A 22,426-nucleotide genomic window follows, 5' to 3' on the forward strand; every position below is an offset into this window, starting at 1 on the left:
ATTTGTTTTTTGCTATGCTTCAATAAAGAATGGGATATGCTGGATTTTTCTCCTTCATGCTTGGCATTTCCTGTACAATAGGGAGCTGTTAGATTTGTCTAACCTGCTGATAGTTTCCCTTTAAGGTCTTACTGTTGGTCATTTTTCTTATCCTCCCAGCACTTATTCAGTCTATTAAATGGATTTTCTGATTAAAACTTAAAAGAAAAACTTAAAAGAATAAATAGCGTTGTGGGTCTATTCAAAACAAAGAAGCTGGGGGACAATCTGGAGATAGCTTGTGGTGGATAAAGTTTTAGGCCCCATTACACGAAATGATTCTGTCGTTGTCTTTCAACACGTTAAAAGACAAACGACTAAGACAGCAATGATCTGTATTCGTGTAATAGGAGCGGCGGCAGTAGTCCGTGGCTATCTTCTATGGGCTGCCCTGATGATCACACGAGCAGCCCATCCGCAGCTCCCTGTGGGCCCCTGCTAACTCTTACCCACGTGCTGCTGAAGCGTGCAATAGCGGGTTAGCCGCCTCAATTTCAGTGGTGGGGGGGTCCTTACTTTTAGGGGGTGCCCTAACTTAGGATGGGGGTACCTTATTTTCCGGGAGATGTCTTATTTTAGGCTGGTTTGTAGGTTGGCTGGGGTGTCTTATTTTTGGGGAAACACAACATTTACATCCACAGAAAAAGAAAAGAAAAAAAAAAGAAAGGAAAAACACAAGAGAATCGGTTGCATAGTCATAAAATTCTAGTGGGGCACTCAGTGCCATCGTACAATTTTGTGTGAAAAATGGCCACATTTCATGAAAAAATGACAAAATTTGTGATTTTCAGATTTCTATTTTTCTGCTGTCACTGAGCGGGTTTAATTATGTGATAATTTTATTGTCGGCGTCATTACGCACGCAGAAATATGTGTACTTTAGATTTATTATTGCATTGGGGGCTATTGGGATTTTATGTGTTGTGTACTTCATGTATTTTTTTTAGTTGTGTGTATGTTTTATTTAAAAAAAAAAATGGAAAATAAAAACTTAAAAAAATTCTCAATCAGCCAGTCAATCATTCCATGGACAGCAGTGGACCTCGGTGGAGCAGCGGCGGTGAAGCAGTGGATATTGGTGAATCAGCAGCAGAAAATCAGAAATCTTGCTAATAACACATTTCACACGTTTCAATCCCCCTTCAAGTGCCCTTTCATCTCCCCATAGCAGCGTGCACCTACATAGGTATTTTTGTTTTTTATTGATCTTTTGACATGTCAATTTTTTTTTTTTCTAAAGACAGAAGCCTATTTTACCCGTGCCCAATTGAGCCAAACCTTTAAACCAAGTGACCACAGAACACAATGTGCTGATCTCTTCTACTTTATTGGTTGTGAGACATGGAGGGAAGGGAAATCATGGAGAGAGAATATGATGGGTCAGGAGAGAAGAGGAAACAAATCATCAGAGGGGAAATCCATCTGGAGGACTCGGCCTGTCCTGGTCAGGAATCCATTGTGGGATCTGGAAGATAAAAAGATTTATTTACTTCCTGTGAAAAAATGTGTGTGGCCTCATAGTGGGTGTGGTTAAGGGGTGTAGCCACACTGTGAATGCGATTTTAGGGGTGTGGTTAAACCCTAGATGACCCATGCTGTACAAGTGCGGCATGGACGCCTTGGGCTTAGGGCTCCCTGTGGTACGTGTACACTGTGCTTTTACTATGAAACTATGAAGCGAGCTCAGGAGCTGCGCTCGCTCCCTAACGTATAAGTACCAGCTCTATCAGGAGCCGGGTCCTCACAGTCTATGACTAATGCAGTGCTTAAGTGTCAGTGACAGCAGCTGTTTCATTACAGACCGAGAAGATTTAAACATCTTTCCCACTGCCAGCATCATAATGATACATAATGCCAGTGGGTCATTCCATATCTTTGCTTACCCGTCCATGGCTCCGTGTTTCAAGGAAACGTATGAAAATTGACAACAAGTAGGAACTTTCCTCTCCCCGTGCCCGAGGTGAGAGTCATTTTCCCCCTGTCACATGATGTCACAACTCAAGGGAAAATTCCTGTCTCGGTTGATGGACTGGCCACCTAGCCAACCAGTGACTTACTGGCTGAGCTGCTAGTTCATCAGCCTGGTCATGAGGTGGACACCGCGGAAATCCCAAAGCTGGCAGGGGTGAGGTAAGTTGATATTTGTAATCAGTTTCCCCCCTCCCCCGCTGGATTTTGAAAATCGACCAACTTCTCTTCTAAGACATAAACAACAGTATCCACTATGGAGACCTCGGAGTTGAACGTACAGGTGTGAGGTGTTTGTGGAAGGAAACAGCCAACATCTTGTGTAATCCCAAACAACAAATTTGGATCAATGACTACAGAAATAATGACTTAAAACTTGAGGTCAGTGAATCTACAGTAATTTTGACCAAACCTGAATTAACCCCTTCCCTCCCGGGCCATTTTTTCGTTTTTGTGTTTTCGTTTTTTCCTCCTTGTGTTTGAAAGGCCATAGCGCTTGCATTTTTTCACCTACAGACCCACATGAGACCTTATTTTTTGAGCCACTAATTGTAATTTGCAATTGAATACTTAATTTTTTCATAAAATATGCTGCAAAACCAGAAAAAATTTATATGCGCAGTGAAATTGAAAATAAACCCAATATTTTTTATTTGGGGTTTTGTGTTTACGCCATGCGCCCTATGGTAAAACTGACTAGTTATTAGTTATATGTTTGACAGCTGCATTTAATTGTCCTAATTAGTGGGTGCCACGATCAGCCGCACCCGCTAAAAGCTGTGATCCCTTGCTGCAGTAAGCAGCCGGGATCGTGGCGGTTCAGAGCTGGGTCTCGGCGTGGTCCCTCTCTGAACCTCCCCACCCCCCGCAGGACGTGCCTGTACATTTTGTGGAGGAAAGGGGTTAATGTGCTCAGAAAAGATGGAGACCTCAGACCTGTCATCCTGGACTCTTCTGGACAACTGGAGAATCTTCAAAGCCAAACAAATATGTCTAGACTAAACTAATCAATGGGTGATCTGTTGAATACGGATTCAACTGATGTTGCTGTAGATTCATTCACCTCTGATTAGTTCCTCATTAATAATTTAGATGAACGAGGATGAGCTTCAATATCTGTCCCAGAATATGGCGCTATTAGAAGAATAAATCTCATAGAATCCCTTGAAGGACTGCATTAAATCCTGTTATTACGTTATTTAAAAAAAAATCATATGAAGTTGGGGGTAGGGGGTGATCTTTATACTGATATTATACCAGTTGATTATAACCCAGGACCCCAGTCCTGCTTGTTCTTATATTAAAGGGGTTATACAGGCAAAATTATATTCCCCTCCTGCTCCTGGTCTCTGCTTTTTGTTCCCCATAGGTCCTACAGTACCTGCTTAACCAATCAGTGATTGACAAATGACCCTACTGTGGCCACTGATTGGCTGGGTGGGCAGGTGCTGTGGGGTAGGGACAGAGGACAACCAGAAAAAAGCAGAGACCGGCAGATCTGGCCAGCGGGTATCCTTTGCTTTTGCCTGAACAACCCAAATAACAACGTACAGATTCTAAGTACCCCATTCTTATATATTCTATAGGAATCATCAGATTTTACCTGTGCAGAAATGGAGATCCAAGGATTTAGCCAAAACTGCTAATTAGACTATCAACGTTATTCTCAAGATGTTTCACAAGATTCCCTCCAACGGCATTTCCTGGAAGAAATCCCCCAGCCTTGCCTTTAATGGGAATTCCTGCTATATTGGGCCCACCCTGTATATATGGAAACAAGGCATTATACACCATCATCATCATCACTTATGTCCCTTTTTATTACAAATATTTTATTTTTCTCATAAAATTAAAAATTTCTATCCTGGAAAAGCCGGGAAACATCTAATAAAAACTATAAATACATGCAGTGAGGGTGATCCACTTTGGTGCTGTGGTCAGTACTGACTGTGGCATCTAAGGGGATCGATGTCATGATCAATGTTATCTGTGATCCTGGCAGATGCATTGGGGGCAGGGCTGGGTATATCACTGTAATAGCGCCACATCTGTCTATGGGTCATGTCAGGTATTGCAGCAAATTTGAAGTAAGTGGGGTTGCACTACCTGTAGGCAGGGGTGGTGGTTTGTGGAATAAAGCAGCCATGTTTTTTTTTTTTTTATGTAAGAACAATCATATAATTGGACACTGTCATTTAGAAAAAAACTTTTTCTATGTCAGAGGGATGTCAAACATTTTGACTTGTGCTGAGACCCAAACGATCAGGAGAATGAGTGGGGAGAAGAACACATTAGTGCTTTTAACTCACTAGCTCTCTAATATCTATTCTGTAGCTCCATTAAAAGTCTATGGAGCCGCAGAATGGACATCAGAGAAGTGGGGCCTCTCCCGGCTCATTCTCCTAGGCGGCTGTATGTCCTGATAGTCATGTACAGGTGAAACTATGATCACACTAGTCAGGAGTACAACCCTAAGAGAGATGGAGACTGAAATGCGTAGACTGACCATGATGTCTGACATGATATCCGGGGGCTCTAATGTTTATCTGTCTGTTATGTTATCAGAGATATACTACAAGTGCCGGATCATTCCCTCATTGTCCTGAGTTCTCCAACTAGAAAGTGCACCAAGAGGACAAGCCGCCATTACTGATGAGATGACCGGTATGCCAAAGTTGATTTCTAAAAGATCAAATTTACATTACAAAAGAGAGGGGACACAGGCAGCAGGTTCAGGAGGGATTGCCAACACTGCACCCCCCAAAGCTACATCCATGGGTTACGGCACATATTCTGCTCTGTACATCTCTGCTTTCCCTCGGAGATAAGATGTGATTGCTAATGGTAAACACATGTTCTTAGTAACATATGTGTATGGTATAGATATGTATGGTGGTGTCACTTACGCCAGGATTGAGCTGTCCCCGAGCAGTAACTGCAAAACAAAAAATAAAGTATCATTAAGTTGTGATATCATAGTAATAATACTGATATCTATCATCACGTCATATCTGTCTCTAGTACGGCTTCTTCTCTAAATTAGTCATCCATCTTTCCCATAATCCAGAATGGAACATATAACTGAATAGCTAGGATGACCTGGTGCCTGGGAAGGCCGGGGGGACAGGTAATGTTAGCATCTCTGGTGGCAGGGAAGAAGTTAATGTTAGAGCCCATGGTCGTCTAGGACAATGACCAGAATATAAAATCTGCTCAGTGATATAATAATATGGAGACAAGGGACATATAGCTAGGCTGTCCTGGAGCCTGAGAAGGTCGGGTGTCAGACATTGGACTAGAAGACGCTCCCAATAATAATGTAGACACTTACCAAAGAGGCAGGCGAGGACCACCAGGAGGGTAATGGTGACTGACTTCATGATGGAGATGATCGGATATAAGACTCTGCTTATAAGACTAGCTGAGCTGTGTATACCTATCACCAGGCAATGCGGCACAAAATATAGTACCAGGCTACAGCCGGAGGGGGAGGGGGGGGCGGACTTCATCTGTATTTGTTTGACATTTGGCAAAGAATAAAAGTCTCCAAGATCTTCATCCTTCAAGTTTCTTGGAATCTATTGGCTTACTTCAATCTCTTAGGACAATATTCTCCATATGGTGTTTACTCTGCAGATGATCTCGATCTAAGTTCCCGCTACAGATTACAATCTTTAATAATTCTCTGAACTGGAAGTGCAGAAGAGTTTCCTCCTTTGGCTTCTATCCTCAGGGCAAAGTTGAAGTCATTGCAATCCATATTCCTCTCACCTACAGATTTCATGCTAAGGCTGGGTTTACATTGATCAGTTGCATCTAGGTATGAGCGAACTTTTGAAAAGTTCGTTTTGATCCGGCGAACTTTCGCGAAGTTCCGATTCGTAAGAACCAAACCAAAAACGAACCTTGCTATAACGGCTGAATAATTGCAGCTACAATAAAGGGAGTCTGATAGGGTATAGTTTCGTTTTGGTTGCAGTTGCTATTACAATGAAAAAAGTGGTAAAAATGAAAGTGCAAAAATAATGAAAGAAAAATTAGCCAAGGTGTAAGTGATTACATGGGACATAGGACACAAAGTTCCTTGGACCCAGTAGGGTGGAAAACAGACATCTGACAGTGTATCCAGCAGCAGTAATAGCACTGTATTGGACCCAGTGTGATGGGGAACAGACAATTGACAGAGGAGGAGGAGGCAGTAGCACCTGATTGCACCCAGGCCAGTATGATTGAAAACAGACTATTTAAGGAGGAGGAGGAGGAGGAGGCAGTACCTGATTGCACCCAGACCAGTATAATTGAGAACAGACTATTCATGGAGGAGGAGATGTTCAGCCTTGGAGAGTCGGCCTGGGAATCCTTGCTTCACGGCAGAGAAAAGGTTCTTCCCTTTGTGGGCTACAACACTTCCCACCGTTAGTTGACCTTGGGTCAGCCATTCATATATCTCCTTATCCTCCCTAATGGTCCGGAGGAGCTCCTGCACATTGTAACTTCGTTCACCCAGACTCACAAAATGGAGGACAGCCTGAGAGCGCCGGGCCTGACATCGTTGAGAAGACACTGGGGCAGGTTGGACTGCAGACAAAGCGGTGGATGGTTGCAAGCTGGTGAAGGCAGAACTTTTGCAGAACTGGCCCCCTAAAGCACCGGGGAGGTGACAGTGGCAAGAATGGGCTAAATTTCTGGTGGTCTTCTGGGGGAATGTTGACCCAATGGGCAGTAACAGACATGTACTGCCCTTGCCCATAATTTAAGGAGCAGACATCAGCACTGGGGTGCACGGTCTTGGACACAAAGAATCCCAATGAGTCAGCAACATTTTTCTACACAACTGTGCAGTGATGGGACAGCTAATGGGACTTTTTTTTTCTCGGACAGTGATGGGACTTTTTTTTTTTTTACTTTTTTTTTTTTTTTTTCTCGTACAGTGATGGGACTTTTTTGTGGACTTTCTTTTGTTTCTCAGACAGTAATGGGACTTTTTTTTAGACTTTTTTTTTTTACTTTTTGTTGTTGCGGCTAAACGGGGTTCTCCTATTTTTTGAACCTGATTGTATATGAACTGATTTTCCCTTAATAAATTCGATAAGCTTGAACACTAAAGTTGCTTTCATGTATCTTGGTTAATACTCACAGACAGCTGTCACATTACATTTTTGATTAGGCAGCACCCAGGTATATCTGAGGAGACTAATTTAAGGTCTCACCCTAACAGGGGTGACGTCACACATCTTGATATTCACAGAAAACCAGGATACAAGGTATTATAGGAGTAATAATCCCTTGTATCCTGGTCTATTCTGTGAAAAAAAGTGCAATTTTGTGCCGCCTTTGTTATTTTTACCAGATTCGTAACTAACTTTCTCAAAGTTCGGTTCATTGCCGAACCAAACTTTTTCCAAAGTTCGTAACAAATCTGGTTCGTAAAGGTTCGGTTCGCTCATCCCTAGTTGCATCCAAAAAGGTATCAGTTGTCATCTGTCATCCTTTTTTCAGTTAACCTCTTAAGGACATATGACGTACCGGTACGTCATATGTCCGCACTTGCACTTTAAAGTGCCGCGATCCCGGGTGCCGCGAGTAGCCCGGGACCGCTGCTATTAGCGGGCACGGTCTGATCGCCGTGCCCGCTAATTAGCTAATCGGAGGCAGCTGTCAAAGTTGACAGCTGCCTCCGATTACCGGAGGCAACGTTTCCCTGGGGTCTAGTGGGGGAGATCGCTCCTCTGGGACCTTGTCCCGGAGGAGCGATCTCCGTTACTGATGCCGGCCGGGGACGCGTCCAAGATGGCGCCGTCCTCGGCTCGGCACTCGTTCGTTTTCGGCTGCAGCAGCTGAAAGCAAACGAGTGCCGATCTCATGGATCTGTGCAGCATATCTATGCTGCAGAGATCTCAATGAGAGATCCAAGTGTATATACTAGAAGTCCCCCAGGGGGGCTTCTAGTATATGTGTAAAAAAAATAAATAAAGTGTTGTTAATAGTAAAAAGCCCCCTCCCCTAATAAAAGTCTGAATCACCCCCCTTTTCCCAGGTTTTAAATAAAAGTAAACAAATAAATAAATAAATAAACATGTTTGGTATCGCCGCGTGCGTAATCGCCCGAACTATTAATTAATCACATTCCTGATCTCGTACGGTAAACGGCGTCAGCGCAAAAAAATCCCAAAGTGCAAAATTGCGCATTTTTGGTCGCATCAAATCCAAAAAAAATGTAATAAAAAGCGATCAAAAAGACGTATATGCGCAATCAAGGTAACGATAGAAAGATCCCATCATGGCGCAAAAAATGACATCTCGCACAGCCCCATAGACCAAAGGATAAAAGCGCTATAAGCCTGGGAATGGAGCGATTTTAAGGAACGTATATTGGTTAACAACGGTTTGAAAACGTAAAAACGAAAATGGGCCACGTCCTTAACCCTTTAAGGACATGGCCCATTTTCGTTTTTACGTTTTCGGTTTTTCCTCCTTGTGTTTAAAAGGTCATAGCACTTGCATTTTTCCACCTAGAAACCCACATGAGCCCTTATTTTTTGCGTCACTAATTGTACTTTGCAATGACAGGCTGAATTTTTGCATAAAGTACACTGCGAAACCAGAAAAAAATTCAAAGTGTGGTGAAATTGAAAAAAAAAACGCATTTCTTTTATTTGGGGGAAATGTGTTTTTACGCCATTCGCCCTGGGGTAAAACTGACTTGTTATGCATGTTCCTCAAGTCGTTACGATTAAAACGATATATAACATGTATAACTTATATTGTATCTGATGGCCTGTAAAAAATTCAAACCGTTGTTAACCAATATAGGTTCCTTAAAATCGCTCCATTCCCAGGCTTATAGCGCTTTTATCCTTTGGTCTATGGGGCTGTGTGAGGTGTCATTTTTTGCGCCATGATGTGATCTTTCTATCGGTACCTTAATTGCGCATATACGACTTTTTGATCGCTTTATATTACATTTTTTCTGGATTTGATGCGACCAAAAATGCGCAATTTTGCACTTTGGGATTTTTTTGCGCTGACGCCGTTTACCGTACGAGATCAGGAATGTGATTAATTAATAGTTTGGGCGATTACGCACGCGGCGATAGCAAACATGTTTATTTATTTATTTATTTGTTTACTTTTATTTAAAACCTGGGAAAAGGGGGGTGATTCAGACTTTTATTAGGGGAGGGGGCTTTTTACTATTAACAACACTTTATTTTATTTTTTTACACATATACTAGAAGCCCCCCTGGGGGACTTCTAGTATATACACTGTGATCTCTCATTGAGATCTCTGCAGCATAGATATGCTGCAGAGATCCATGAGATCGGCACTCGTTTGCTTTCGGCTGCTGCAGCCGAAAACTAACGAGTGCCGAGCCGAGGACGGCGCCATCTTTGACGCGTCCCCGGCCGGCATCAGTAACGGAGATCGCTCCTCCGGGACAAGGTCCCAGAGGAGCGATCTCCCCCACTAGACCCCAGGGAAACGTTGCCTCCGGTAATCGGAGGCAGCTGTCAACTTTGACAGCTGTCTCCGATTAGCTAATTAGCGGGCACGGCGATCAGACCGTGCCCGCTAATAGCAGCGGTCCCGGGCTACTCGCGGCACCCGGGACCGCGGCACTGCATAGCGGGGCCGCCGCGCGGCCCCGCTTTGAAGTGCAAGTGAGGACATATGACGTACGCATACGTCCTATGTCCTTAAGAGGTTAAAAGGTTAAAGTGTCACTGTCGTGAAATTTTTTTTTTGCAGAAATCAATAGTACAGGCGATTTTAAGAAACTTTGTCATTGGGTTTATTAGCCGAAAAATGCATTTTTATCATGAAAAAGCAGTTTGAAGCTCTCCCCCCTGTCTTCATTGTTCTCCTACGGAGAGAGCTAAAGAAAAGACCAAAACAGGACAACAAAGAGTTAATCTACAAATCCTTCACCCGTTACCTCCTGGGACAGTCACCAGTGACCTCCCTGAGCTCGGATTACAGCTGTCACCCAGCTCTGTGCCTGTAATCCTCTGTTATCTGCTTTCTGCTGCCGGCTAACTCCTTCCTTCCTCCTCCCCCCTCCCCTCTCCCTAGAACAGACAGGGGACGTCTCCTGCAACAAGTCACAATTTTCAGATTTTTTGGAGTGGATGAAAAAGAGGAAGGAGGGGGGGACCTGGGAAAAGGCTTTTTACATGCAGATAATGGCAGATTTGGCTAATAAACCCAATTACAAAGTTTCTTAAAATCGCCTGGACTATTGATTTCTGCAAAAAAAAAAAAAAAAAACGACAGTGACTCTTTAAATCTCTGTAATCCTACAGGCCGAACGGGAGAACCCTGCAAGATGTCTTTCCCCCCACAGGCTGTCCGGCGATCTGATAAAACAATTACTTTGCAGCATTCTTTGATCTGTCCCATTCAAACGAGTGAAACTCTACTGAATGAAGGAATCTTTCTACTGATCAATGTTCTGAACCCTTGTAACTAGAGACAACTTGGGTTCTGTTTCTTCTAAACTGAGTGACCCAAAACACCCACTAATGGATTTTCTTGCCGGTCAATAATCCCCACACTGTGCACTGACAGGCAGAGGGCCGTGACTAGTCTCGGGCAGCTCCCCGCCCAAATGACTTATCCTCCTGCTTACTGTAGCTATTGCCGCAGCTGCGGTCGGTACATGGCGTGAGCCTCACGGTAGCTCTATAAAGTGCTGGAGGGAACCAGATCAGCACAATCATGCTGATTGGTTTCCTTTATGTAAAAGTATTATCCTGTTTAAGCGCCCTGGCTTTCGTAGCCGGCACACCACACTACAGGGATTACTCTATTAACGAGCATGTGTTGGGACCCACAGAGGACATCTACCACTCTGAACCCCATGAAAAGTGCTGCAGCGGAACTACAGCAATCAGCCATCGCTATTAACAGCTACCTATCACCCCTGGGTTACCACAAACATTTTCTATGAAGTTTGGGACTATAATGGACACACATCCCTCCTCTCACATAGATTGCTATCCATACCTTCTACAGACCACTGTAGGGCCACCAAGAGCCACTATGGGGGGCATTTATTAAGTCCGGCGTTTTTTACGCCGGACTTAAAAATGCCCCCGCAGCTCCGGCGCTACGGAGATTTATGTAGAGGCGGACTGCCTCTACATAAATCCCGTGCGCGCCGGTGTGCACCGCCGAAAACCTACGCCAGCTGAGGACTGGAGTAGGTTTTCGGCGTATATTTGGGCTCTGAGTCCGCGCCCTCTGTTCCACCCACTACACGCCCCCTTTCCGCCCCCCTGGCGTACTCGGCGGAAAGTGGCGATTTGCGAATATTTTATTCGCAAATCGGCCATTTGCGTATAAAAAAATACGCAAATAGGCACTTTCCGCCGAAAATCATCCGTTCGCCGGATGATACATGTGGCCCTAAGTGTTTTCACTCTCAGTTTTCTTAGACCCATCTCTCTCACAGACAGCTCCCTCACTGTCTCTTTTGTTACACAGACTTTTGTTACACCCCTTTCTCATGGACAACTCCTTATTCCCTGTCACGCACAGACAGCTTCTTATGTGTCCTCTTTTACAGACATTGTACCGTGGCTCGGGGTGCTGTGGTGGTGGTACAGCAAGGTGGGCTTGGGTACACTTGGACACTTCTCATAGTGGTCAGCAGTGATGTTGGAACCCACACGGGCACTCCGCTTGAAAAGGAGTAGCACAAGTGGAGGTGTAGGTGCATGTGCGGCAACACAAAAATATGACAGTCCTGCACTTAAACAAAGTGACTTTTTATGTGAAAAAACTTCAGTGCAATACAGGACAAAAATAATGGTGACAACTTTAAGAGCAAGGGCAGGTGCAGTTGACAGAGTCTGAGAATAGGGAGAAAGATAAAGGTAACTTAGCGTAGGTTTAGTGACCATCTTGGAGGCCTTGTCCAAGTAGAAATACATGCTGTGTAGGGAAGAAGTGATCAGTGAGAGATCAGTGCACTTATACTACCAGTCCCCCAGGGGGAATAACCCTAACCCCGGGGGGGATAACCCTAACCCCAGGGGGAATAACCCTAACCCCGGGGGGGGGGGGGGGGTAACCCTAACCCCGGGGGGAATAACCCTAACCCCAGGGGGAATAACCCTAACCCCAGGGGGGAATAACCCTAACCCCAGGGGGGAATAACCCTAACCCCAGGGGGAATAACCCTAACCCCAGGGGGGAATAACCCTAACCCCAGGGGGGAATAACCCTAACCCCAGGGGGAATAACCCTAACCCCAGGGGGGAATAACCCTAACCCCAGGGGGGAATAACCCTAACCCCAGGGGGCTTCTTGTATATGAAATAAATAAAAAAAAAGTGTTATTACTGATTAAAAAAAAAACCCTCCCCTAATAAAAGTTTGAATCACCCCCCTTTTCCCATGTTATAAATAAATAAAAATAAATAAATAAACAAATATGTTTGGTTTGGTATTAATCACATTCCTGATCTAACACGGTAAACGGCAGAAGTGTAAAAAAAAGTAGAAAATTGCGCATTTTGGACGCATCAAATCCATAAAAATGTAATAAAAAGCGATCAAAAAGTCGTATATGCGCAATCAAGGTACCGATAGAAGGAACACATCATGGCGCAAAAAATGACACCTGACACAGCCCCATAGACCAAAGGATAAAAGCGCTATAAGCCTGGGAATGGAGCGGTTTTATGGAACATATATTTGTTAACAATGGTTTGAATTTTTTACAGGCCATCAGATACAATATAAGTTATACATGTTAAATATCGTTGTAATCATAACGACTTGAGGAACATATATAACAAGTCAGTTTTACCCCAGGCATAAAAACAAATACCCCCCAAATAAACCAAATGGATTTTTTATTTATTTATTTCAACACACATTTATTTTTTCTGGTTTTGCAGTGTTTTTTTATGAAAAAAAATTCAGCCTTTCATTGCACAGTACAATTAGTGGCGCAAAAAATAAATAAGGGCTCATGTGGGTTTCTAGGTGAAAAAATGCAACTGCTATGGCCTTTTAAGCACAAGGAGGAAAAAACGGAAGTGCAAAAATGGAAATTGGCTCTGTCTTTAACCCCTTAACGACATCGGGGCGTGAATTTACGCCCCCGCGCCCTGGTACTTAACGCATCAGGGCGTAAATTTACGCCCGATGTTTCCCCGAACGCACACAGCGATCGGGGAAGATGGCCTGCTATAAATCATAGCAGGCCATCTTAGCTTCTCGGCACGGGGGGTGGTTAACTCCCGGTGGCACGGCGATCAGAGTCCCCAAAAATAGTAAATACCTGCTCTGGACCCCTCAGCTAGGTAGCTGAGGGGTCCAGAGCAGGTATTTGAACATTACTCACCTGTCCCGGGGTCCTGATCGACGTCTTCCGGGTTTGTAGCGTCCTCCTCTTTCAGTCGGGTCTTCAGTTATTTCCGGCGGTCCCCATCGGCTTTTTTCGGCTCCAGCCTCGTCTTTTTCCGGATTTTGCGCTCTGCTGCCCTCTAGCGGCTGATATGTGTAATACACTTATCAGCAGCTACAGGGATGTTCAGAATGTAGTAAAAGTTTTTTTTTTTTTCCCAAAATTTCCGCACCCTATCGCCGCTGAGTGTTGATCAGCCTTGCACGAAAGTGCGCTGCTAATCAGCAACTCCTCCTTTTTGGCGTAGGGTGTTTTTTTTCTATTTTCTACTGCCACGGTCTGCTGATAAGTGCCGCACATAAGTGCGGCATTTATCAGCAACTCCTTTGTTGGCGTAGGTTTTTTTTTATACTTACTGTAAAAAAACACGTAAAAAACACTACATTACACCACACTACATTGAATAAAGTTTGACACTACACATTTACATACCCCATATACCAATCCCCGTATAAAGATGACCCCCATGGTGTTTTCGGCGTCAGAGGGATACGTTATTATTGCCTCCGACACGGAAACAGCCAGTGAGGATGAATGTGGGGATCCTTCGGCGCATGTCTCCACCCGTGTCATAGAGTCCATTCTATGCACAGGCGGATTCCGTCGTCAATCCAAAGAATAAACACGTTGGACGGAGAGCGGAATCCGCCCGTGCATAGAATGGAGTCTATGACACCTGAGGAGACGTGTGCCTGCATCACTCTGCCGGTGGGTGCCAGCTGTGAAATGCACGAAGGGTTATCTGTCCCCATTCCGCAGTGTGCACATACCCTTAGAGTGTATGTAGGAAGGGACACCCAAATCCAGCCCCCAGATGCCCCCAGATGCCCCCTCCCCCCCTATCCTCGGAACAAGTGGGAAGATCGTCCAGGAACTGATCTTCCCACTGCTGGATAAAGGTCACCACCTGTACGGGGATAACTTTTATACCAGCACCCCCTCTTCCGGTCCCTCGCTGCCCTAGCTACTGTAGCTTGATACGAAAATATCAGAAGTAGTAATAGAGCCCTAATATTTAGCAGCCATGGAGCGGACCCAGTGCTTCTGGATATGAAGGATATGAAGGGCAACATTTTCCAGGTGACGTCCCCCACACTGGAGAAAGGGAGACCCCAGAAGAAGTGCAGAGTGTGGCGTAACAGGGGGATCAGGAAGGACACCATTTTCCCGTGTGACACCTGTCCTGATCACCCCGGCCTCTGCATACTGGATCGCTCCAAGGTGCACCACACGTCACTGGGGTTCTACATTATCTAAATTCCTTCCCTTATTCCTATTTCAGGGGTCACGTTGATCCAGGGATTATTCTGATCGCCAATATGGAGTCGGGAAGGAATTTTTCCCCTGTGATGAGGCTACTGTCGTCTGCCTTACGAGGGTTTTTTGCCTTCCTCTGGATCAACACAGATTGAGTTTGATGGACACCTGTCATTTTCAACCTTATAAACCAATAATTGGCCTAATACCCCCAAATAAATTAGAATTGTCCCTTTTCCCCAGCTAAATAGGTATGGCCGCCATTCCCATTAGAGACTTGCCATGATGCAATTACAAAGCCTCTGTGCTGCCAGGACAATAGAAACCCCCCACAAGTGACCCCATTCTGGAAACTACACCCCATAAGGAATCTAACGAGGGGGGCAGCCGAGATATGGCCCCCTGGTGACGGCCACATTTGGGACGTGAAAATGAAAAAAAGGATATTTTTTATTTTCTTGGCACATGTTCTACATAAGTGCCCGTCACCAGTGGGGTCCATATGCTCACTGCACCCCTTGTTAGATTCCTTATGGGGTGTAGTTTCCAGAATTGGGTCACTTGTCGGGGTTTTTACTGTCCTGGCAGCACAAGAGCTTTGTAATTGCGACATGGCCTCCATCCTCCATTCCAGCCTCTAAATGGCACTCTGTCCCTTTGGTGGTTTGCCCTGTGCCCATATGGCACAATATGTCCACATGTGGGGTATTTTTGTACTCAGGGGAAACTACCCTACACGTTTTGTGTTCATTTTCTTTTTTAACCCCTTGTGGAAATGAAAAAAATCAAGGCTAGACCAACATTTAGTGTAATTTTTGTAAAATTTTTACTCTAAATCATTAATCTTGTCATGATTTTTTCATTTTTTTACAAGGGGCTAAAAGATAAAAAAACACTAAATGTGTAGCGCAATTTTCCCTGAGTACGGAAATACCCCACATGTGGACATAAAGCGCCATGCGGGTGCAGGGTAAGCCTCCGAAGGGAAGGAGCGCCATTTGGTTTTTGAAGGCTGGATTTGGATAGAATGGATTTCGAGGGCCATGTTGCATTCAAAAGGCCCCTGTGTTGCCAAGACAGTGGAAACCCCCAACAAGTGACCCCATTATGAAAACTACACCCCTCAAGGAATGTAACAAGCGGTGTAGTGAGCATATGGACCCCACTGGTGACGGACACAAATGTGGAACAATGTGGCGTGAAAATGAAATATTACATTTTTTACACTATAATGTTGGTTTAGCCTTGAATTTATCATTTTCACAAGGGGTTAAAAGAGAAAATAAACACACAATGTGTAGAGCAATTTCCCCCGAGTCTATAAATACCCCACATGTGGACATAAAGCGCCATGTGGGTGCAGGGCAAGCCTCCGAAGGGAAGGAGCGCCATTTGGATTTTGGAGGTTGGATTTGGCTAGAATGGATGATGAACGCCATGTCGCATTTACAGAGCCCTTGTGCTGCCAAAACACTGGAAACCCCCCACAAGTGACCCCATTCTGGAAAACAAACCCCTCAAGGAATCTAACAAGGGGTGCAGTGAGGATATGGACCCCTTGATGACGGGCACATTTGTGCCATGAAAGTAAAAAAATGAAAATTTTCCCTTTCACGTCACATTGTTCCACATGTGTGCCCGTCACCAGTGGGGTCCATATGCTCACTGCCCCCCTTGTTAGATTCCCTCAGGGTTTAATTTCCAGAATGGGGTCACTTGTGGGGGGTTTCCAGTCTCTTGGCAGCACAAGGGCTCTGTAAATGCGACATGGCCCTTGAAATCCTTTCCAGTGAAATTCAGCTTCCAAAAGCCAATTGGCGCTTTTTCCCTTTGGATGCTCGTCTTGCGCCCGCTTGGCACTTAATGTCCACATGTGGGGTATTTCCGTACTCGGGAGAAACTGCGCTACACATTTTGCGTCTTTTTTTTCCTCTTATCCCTTTAAGAAAATGAAAAATTGAAGGCTAAAACAACGTTTTAGTGTAAAAAATAAATTTTTCTTTTTTCACGCCATATTGTTCTGAAAATCTGGGAAGCACCTATGGGGTCCAGATGCTCACCGCACCCCTTGTTACATTCCTCAAGGGGTGTAGTTTTCTAAATGGTGTCCCTTTAGGGGTGTTTTTTAGGTTTTGGCACCCCAGAGCCTCTGCCAACCTGAAGTGGTAGAGTCAAAAATGACCAAATATAACGGAGGCGTTGAAATTCACTAGGCGCTCCCTTATATCTGAGGCTTGTGGTTGCGTCAAATAGCGCAATAGGGCCACATATGGGGTATTTCTATAAACTGTAGAAACGGGGCAATAAATATTGGGGTGCATTTCTCTGTTAATAGGTTTATAATTATGAAAAATATTGGATTACAATAAAATCTCTGCACAGAAAATAAAAATTTTCTAATTTCTTACACACTTAGCTTTTATTTCTGTGACTCCCCTAAAGGGTTAAAAAACTTTCTGGATATGCTTTTGCAGAGTGTGGGGGGTGCAGTTTCTGAAATGGGGTGCTTTGTGGGGCTTTCTAACATACAGGCCCCTCAAATACACTTTAGCAGGTCCCTAAAAATATCTGATTTTGAAATTTTACTGAAAATTACAAATTTGCTGCTAATGTTTTAAGCTTCCTATTGTCTAAAAAAAATGAAAGATCGTTTAATAAATGCCGCCAACATAAAGTAGACATGTTGCTAATGCTAGTTAATAAATAATTTATGTGGTATAACCACTTTCTGTATAAGCAAAAAAGTTTCAAAGTTGGAAAAATGTATTTTTTCACGTTATTTGGTTTTTTTTCATAAAGATTCGTTATGATTATCGACTCCAATTTACCAGAAATGTAAAGTACAATATGTCACGAGAAAACAATCTCAGAATCAGCCGGATAGGTAAAAGCATCCCGAAGTTATTAATGAATAAAGTGACACTGCTCATATTCATAAAATTTGTCTCTGTCATTAAGGCCATTTCAGGCTCTGTCCTTAAGGGGATAAAGGGGTACTCCGGGCTAATTAAGGAAAGTTATATAACATTGCCATTTACACTCATTAGGACAGCTGTAATGTTATCCGTTTTTCAAAGAATCAAAGTCCCACAGGAAGTTCTGTAGTTCAGGAAGAAGGAAACACATCACGTCTCAGTGCTGTTCCACAGGTGCCATATTGAGACGTGATGTATTTCCTCTCTGTCACAGGGAAACCCGCCCCTCAACACATTCTCTGCCTGATCTACTCCTCCTCTGCCTGATCTACTCCTCCTCTGCCCGCCCCACTCGTCCTCTGCATGGCTCACTCCTCCTCTGCCCGCCCCACTCCTCCTCTGCCCGCCCCACTCCTCCTCTGCCTGCCCCACTCCTCCTCTGCCCTCCCAGTTTTACAATACATACTATATTATCTGTTGGGCTTACTCCTCTGCACAATCTCAGTCTCCTCTGCTTCTCAGTCATTCTTCAGTAAAAATTGTGGGAGAAAGTTTACAACATACCACAAAGGGACACACAATAGCGTTTAGAGGATATTACACATGCTGTAGTGATAATGTCTGATACATGTTAAAATGCCCCTGCGGCAAATGTTATGTAGGCCAAACAAGTAGACAAGTGAAAGTGAAACTTGACGAGCATAGGGCATTATTAAGAAAATATGACAAAAAAAGATATACTGTAAGTGAAGAAGAAAAAACATACGGAGAAACTACAGTGGCCCGACATTTTAAACAGATGGGACATCATGTATATGAATTAAAATGGGTTATATTAGAGCAACTCAACATAACTGGCACACAGGCAGATGTTAGAAAAAAGCGAGTGCTTTTGGATTAGAATATTAAATAGCTTTGAACCACAAGGTCTCAATGTATTTAAATTAAATCATTTCTATAACACATAAGTATATATGACTATGCCCAGCTTACCTTTACACCACAGGCTTGGCCAAACAAAGGTGATGTATTTATAATATACTTGATACTGTTAATATGGTGAATATGTCATCACATGTTTTTTGTCATTAATGACGTTATTCAGGGGGCCGGGTCAAATAGGAGCACGTCCTATCAGCCAGGACGTACTCCTTACCCCGAAACGTTGCGTCACGGCAGAAAGGAACGCCCACTCTGTTCATGCACACCTGAGACAAGCCCGCAGCTACCTGGAAGGCACCTGACTGGATATGGAGGGTGCATACTGACTGCACATGCACTCTCCTCTGTTTCCTCCTAAAACCTGATCGTCAGCAGCTGCCAGGAAAGGGTTAACAGTTCCTGTGAGGCTGTAACTCCTCCCCACACCCCTCTCAGACACAGCTCCTGTATGTTTCCTATGAGCTCTGTGGCCAATAGGCTGGATTCCCTCCTTGCTCTAACCCCTCCCTCTGCCTTTAGGAACCTGAACTTCCTCTTCCTGCCCTCAGTCTCCACAGGACTGACCTGCAGCCGGTTTGCCCACCCGCCCTCCCTTTTGATCTTGGTTTGTCATGGTGTTTTGTTTCTTTTTGTGCTTTCTTTTTGTAATTATACATAAGTCACAGCTGGTGGAAATTACCTGCTAAGCAGGCGTGTTGAGTTAGTAAGGCGGACTTGCACGGCAGGAGTCTGTCGTCCGGCATACCCCTTTACACCCCTCGGTCTAAGAGTTCGGCACTACGTGCCCGGTTCTTGGTTTGGTTTGAGAAATAATTAAAAGCTGTGGCCGATCACCACCCAGCAAAAGTTACATCGGTGTCTCTGTCTTTATTCCTGGCAGCTTTGCTTATTAATTATGGTTGCTCTTTGCTTTGGGTCTATGTGCAGTCTTATGTGAACATGTAATGCGAACAGATCATATGAAAGAAATAAAAAGTGAAGGCAACAAAACATGAGTCCAACACCTTATATGAATGTATAAAGCATAAGTGATAAATCATAAAGAGATAAGTGCTCCAGCAAGTTATATATAATAAATGTGCAAGCTTACAGGCTAGTGGCAGCCAAAGAGACTGTGAGCACATCAATTTATATGTACCAACAAAAGACGCATGGGACATTGGCTTCACACTGCTTATTTTTGTTTATAACTTTCTCGGTGTGGGCTGGGTTTATCCCAGACTCTTCTCCCTGTATTGTTTAGCACTGCATAGTAGATCTGAAAGATAGACTGAAGAAAATGAGCGTCTGTGGGTGCTTCATACACGTGTCTCGACTCACTAACACAACTGGACTGTCCCGGACAGGGGTACTGGCAAAGTCAGGCCCTGGCTTGGCTACAGCCGGGACATCTGCTCTTTGTGTCCTCCTTCCATGAGAATCTGTGTAAGATTAACGCTACACTTCCTCCAACCAAGTGACTACTTCCTACAGGGGTATGTAACAGACCTTGTGAGTGGTGGGGAAGAATGTGTGAAAAGGAAAAAAGAGAAAGGATAGGCTGAAAAAAAAGAGTATCTCTATTGGTCAATAAAAGTACATAATACATAAGGAGCAGTAATCCTTTGCTCATTTCAGCTGTGCAACAGAAAAGAGTATACATAGAAAATATTGGCATCTAGTGGCGAAATAACAGACTACCTTCATCACCACTTGGCTTTGAGTAAAAGGGCTTTTGGGACAGGTGTGACGTACACAACACCCGTGGTGGGACACCACACTTTACTATTGGGTGTAGCAGATTTTCCGAGACTTCACAGAAGAGCCGTGCATAGTGAGTAAGATACTTCAGCTTGCTGCTTTTTGTCTTACTGGGGATCAGTTCCTTGCTGTGGTAACCGTCCTAAGAAAACTTGGGAAAGATGCTTGGCGTGGACAAGGTGTACCCTGGAGGACAGTTCACTTCAGCAGAAGGAATCTTTGAAAGTGTTTTACTCCCTGACAAGGGCCCTGGCCTCACTGCAGCAGGAACTTTCTCTCTCTCTTGGCTGTGTACCCTACCACCATCTACCAACTCCAGACCTCCCACCAGGAACTAACTTCCCTTTTATAGGGGAACCTAAGACTCATTCTCTTTGATGGGGCTGTGTGGAGATTGAGGAGAGCGAAGAAGTGTAGAAGGTAGGAAAATGCAGGAAGCACCTGCACATGTGATTGGTCAGAACAATAAAACATTGCAACACTTTAACCCTTTATATTTCAGCTGTGCTTAATTTGACAACTAGTGGGCAATCAATGGTGTAATTCTGGGTACACCAATCCGGATCAGCTAATCCTTGCACCAAACAGAGAAAAATGCAAAAAAAAAGGATACGCTTAAAAATCTATTTTTATTAGAATCATAAATTAAAATGCCAAGATAAATCAGTGTATTTACAAATATCTCCAAAAGTTTATAGACATATAGAGGAGACGTCATTAGACCGTCCTTTCTGACATGGGGGCTCTGTATCAGTCCACAGTAAGCAATCCCAAGTTCAGTACAACTCATGGACAGTCAGTTGTCCCTTAAACTTCCAGACCACTAGAGTATACCAATGAACATAAACAATACTCCTTGATGTCACTGAGCTATAATCATCCAGTTAGGACCAATCAAGAAGAACGAACAGAACACCTTGGGCAAGTGGGGTTTTCCATCAAATTTTATTTAAATTTTGATGTCTTTTTTTTTTTTTTATTAAAAGTGCCTAAAAAATAAAACATGTCCTCATTTGCAGGGGCTACCGTACTTGCCTTCTCTTAGATACTCTTTAGAGGATTTCCAGTGTGAACATTCAAATTCCATGGTCTCTTAGAAAGAGTGTATTGTTATCAGTTCCCCTGTAACCCCAGGATTTTTGGAGGACTCACCTCACTCAAGGGCCTCAATTTAAATTTTTAAATTGTTTCCACGAGACCCACACCCCTTTATGTGTAGGACATGTCTGACCCTACCTCACACACACAATGACAGCTAGCGGTGGGTGCTGTTTGTTTTCCCCCTTGCCTATGCCATCTGTAGTTGGCATCGGCGACGTGATTTAAATGGGTGCATGAAAATGTTTCTTTTGCTTAAAACTGGGCTTTCTGTCCATGCTAATGTAGAGGAAAGAAGGTTTCCTGGTGTATTTTCATTTTACATAGAGGTTGTATTCATTCTTTATGGAGCTGCAAGAAAGAGACTAGTACAGCACTCCACTCTTTCCGGCGGCTCCATAGAGAGTAAATAGAGTCGCGGGTCCATTCAAAACAAAAGAGCCAGGGGCAGATGTGGAGATAGCCTGGGGTCGAGTAAGTTTTAATCAGAAAACCCCTTAAAATTGTCTTAAATCCAGTATTCAGTATGTCTTCAAATTTAAGCCTTTGAAGCCTGGATGTCCGGATCAAATTAATGCAATGTTGCTCCCCACCTTCTAAGAGCCATAGCACCTTTATTTTTCTACCTACCGGGCTGGTTGAGGTGTCATTTTTTTGCACCATGATCTCTAGTTATTATTGATTTCATATTGGTGTAACAGAAAAATTTTGATCGCTTTTTATTTTTTATTTTTTTCTGATATATAATTAAAAAAATCAGCATTCTTTTTTTTTTTTTTTTTTTTTTTGTTTACGCCGTTCACAGTGAGGGAACAATAATGTTATATTTTAATAGATCGGACAATTACGCACTCTACGATATACAATATGTATATTTATTTTTTTATATTTTTAGTTTGATAATGGGCAAGAAGGTATTTTAAACTTTTATTGGGGGGGGGAGTTATAAGGTTAATACTTTAAAAAACTTTTTTATTACAATTTTTTGTTTACACTTTTATTGTACAGCAAAACATGCAATTATTAGATTGCATATACTGATCTATG

At 43.6% G+C, this 22,426-nt stretch overlaps 1 long non-coding RNA gene across 1 annotated transcript; it reads right to left on the reverse strand.

Moving 5' to 3' along the window:
• Nucleotides 1–1,353: 1,353 nt before the first annotated feature.
• On the reverse strand, nt 1,354–5,426 carry LOC138772677 (uncharacterized). Its single transcript, XR_011359798.1, has 4 exons — nt 5,339–5,426; nt 4,914–4,942; nt 3,611–3,768; nt 1,354–1,504 (listed from the first exon to the last, which is right to left on the reverse strand). It is a non-coding gene; the product is annotated as an uncharacterized lncRNA (long non-coding RNA).
• Between the last annotated feature and the right edge of the window lie 17,000 nt (nt 5,427–22,426).

Source organism: Dendropsophus ebraccatus, chromosome 14 (assembly GCF_027789765.1).
Source record: "Dendropsophus ebraccatus isolate aDenEbr1 chromosome 14, aDenEbr1.pat, whole genome shotgun sequence".
NCBI lineage: Eukaryota > Metazoa > Chordata > Amphibia > Anura > Hylidae > Dendropsophus > Dendropsophus ebraccatus.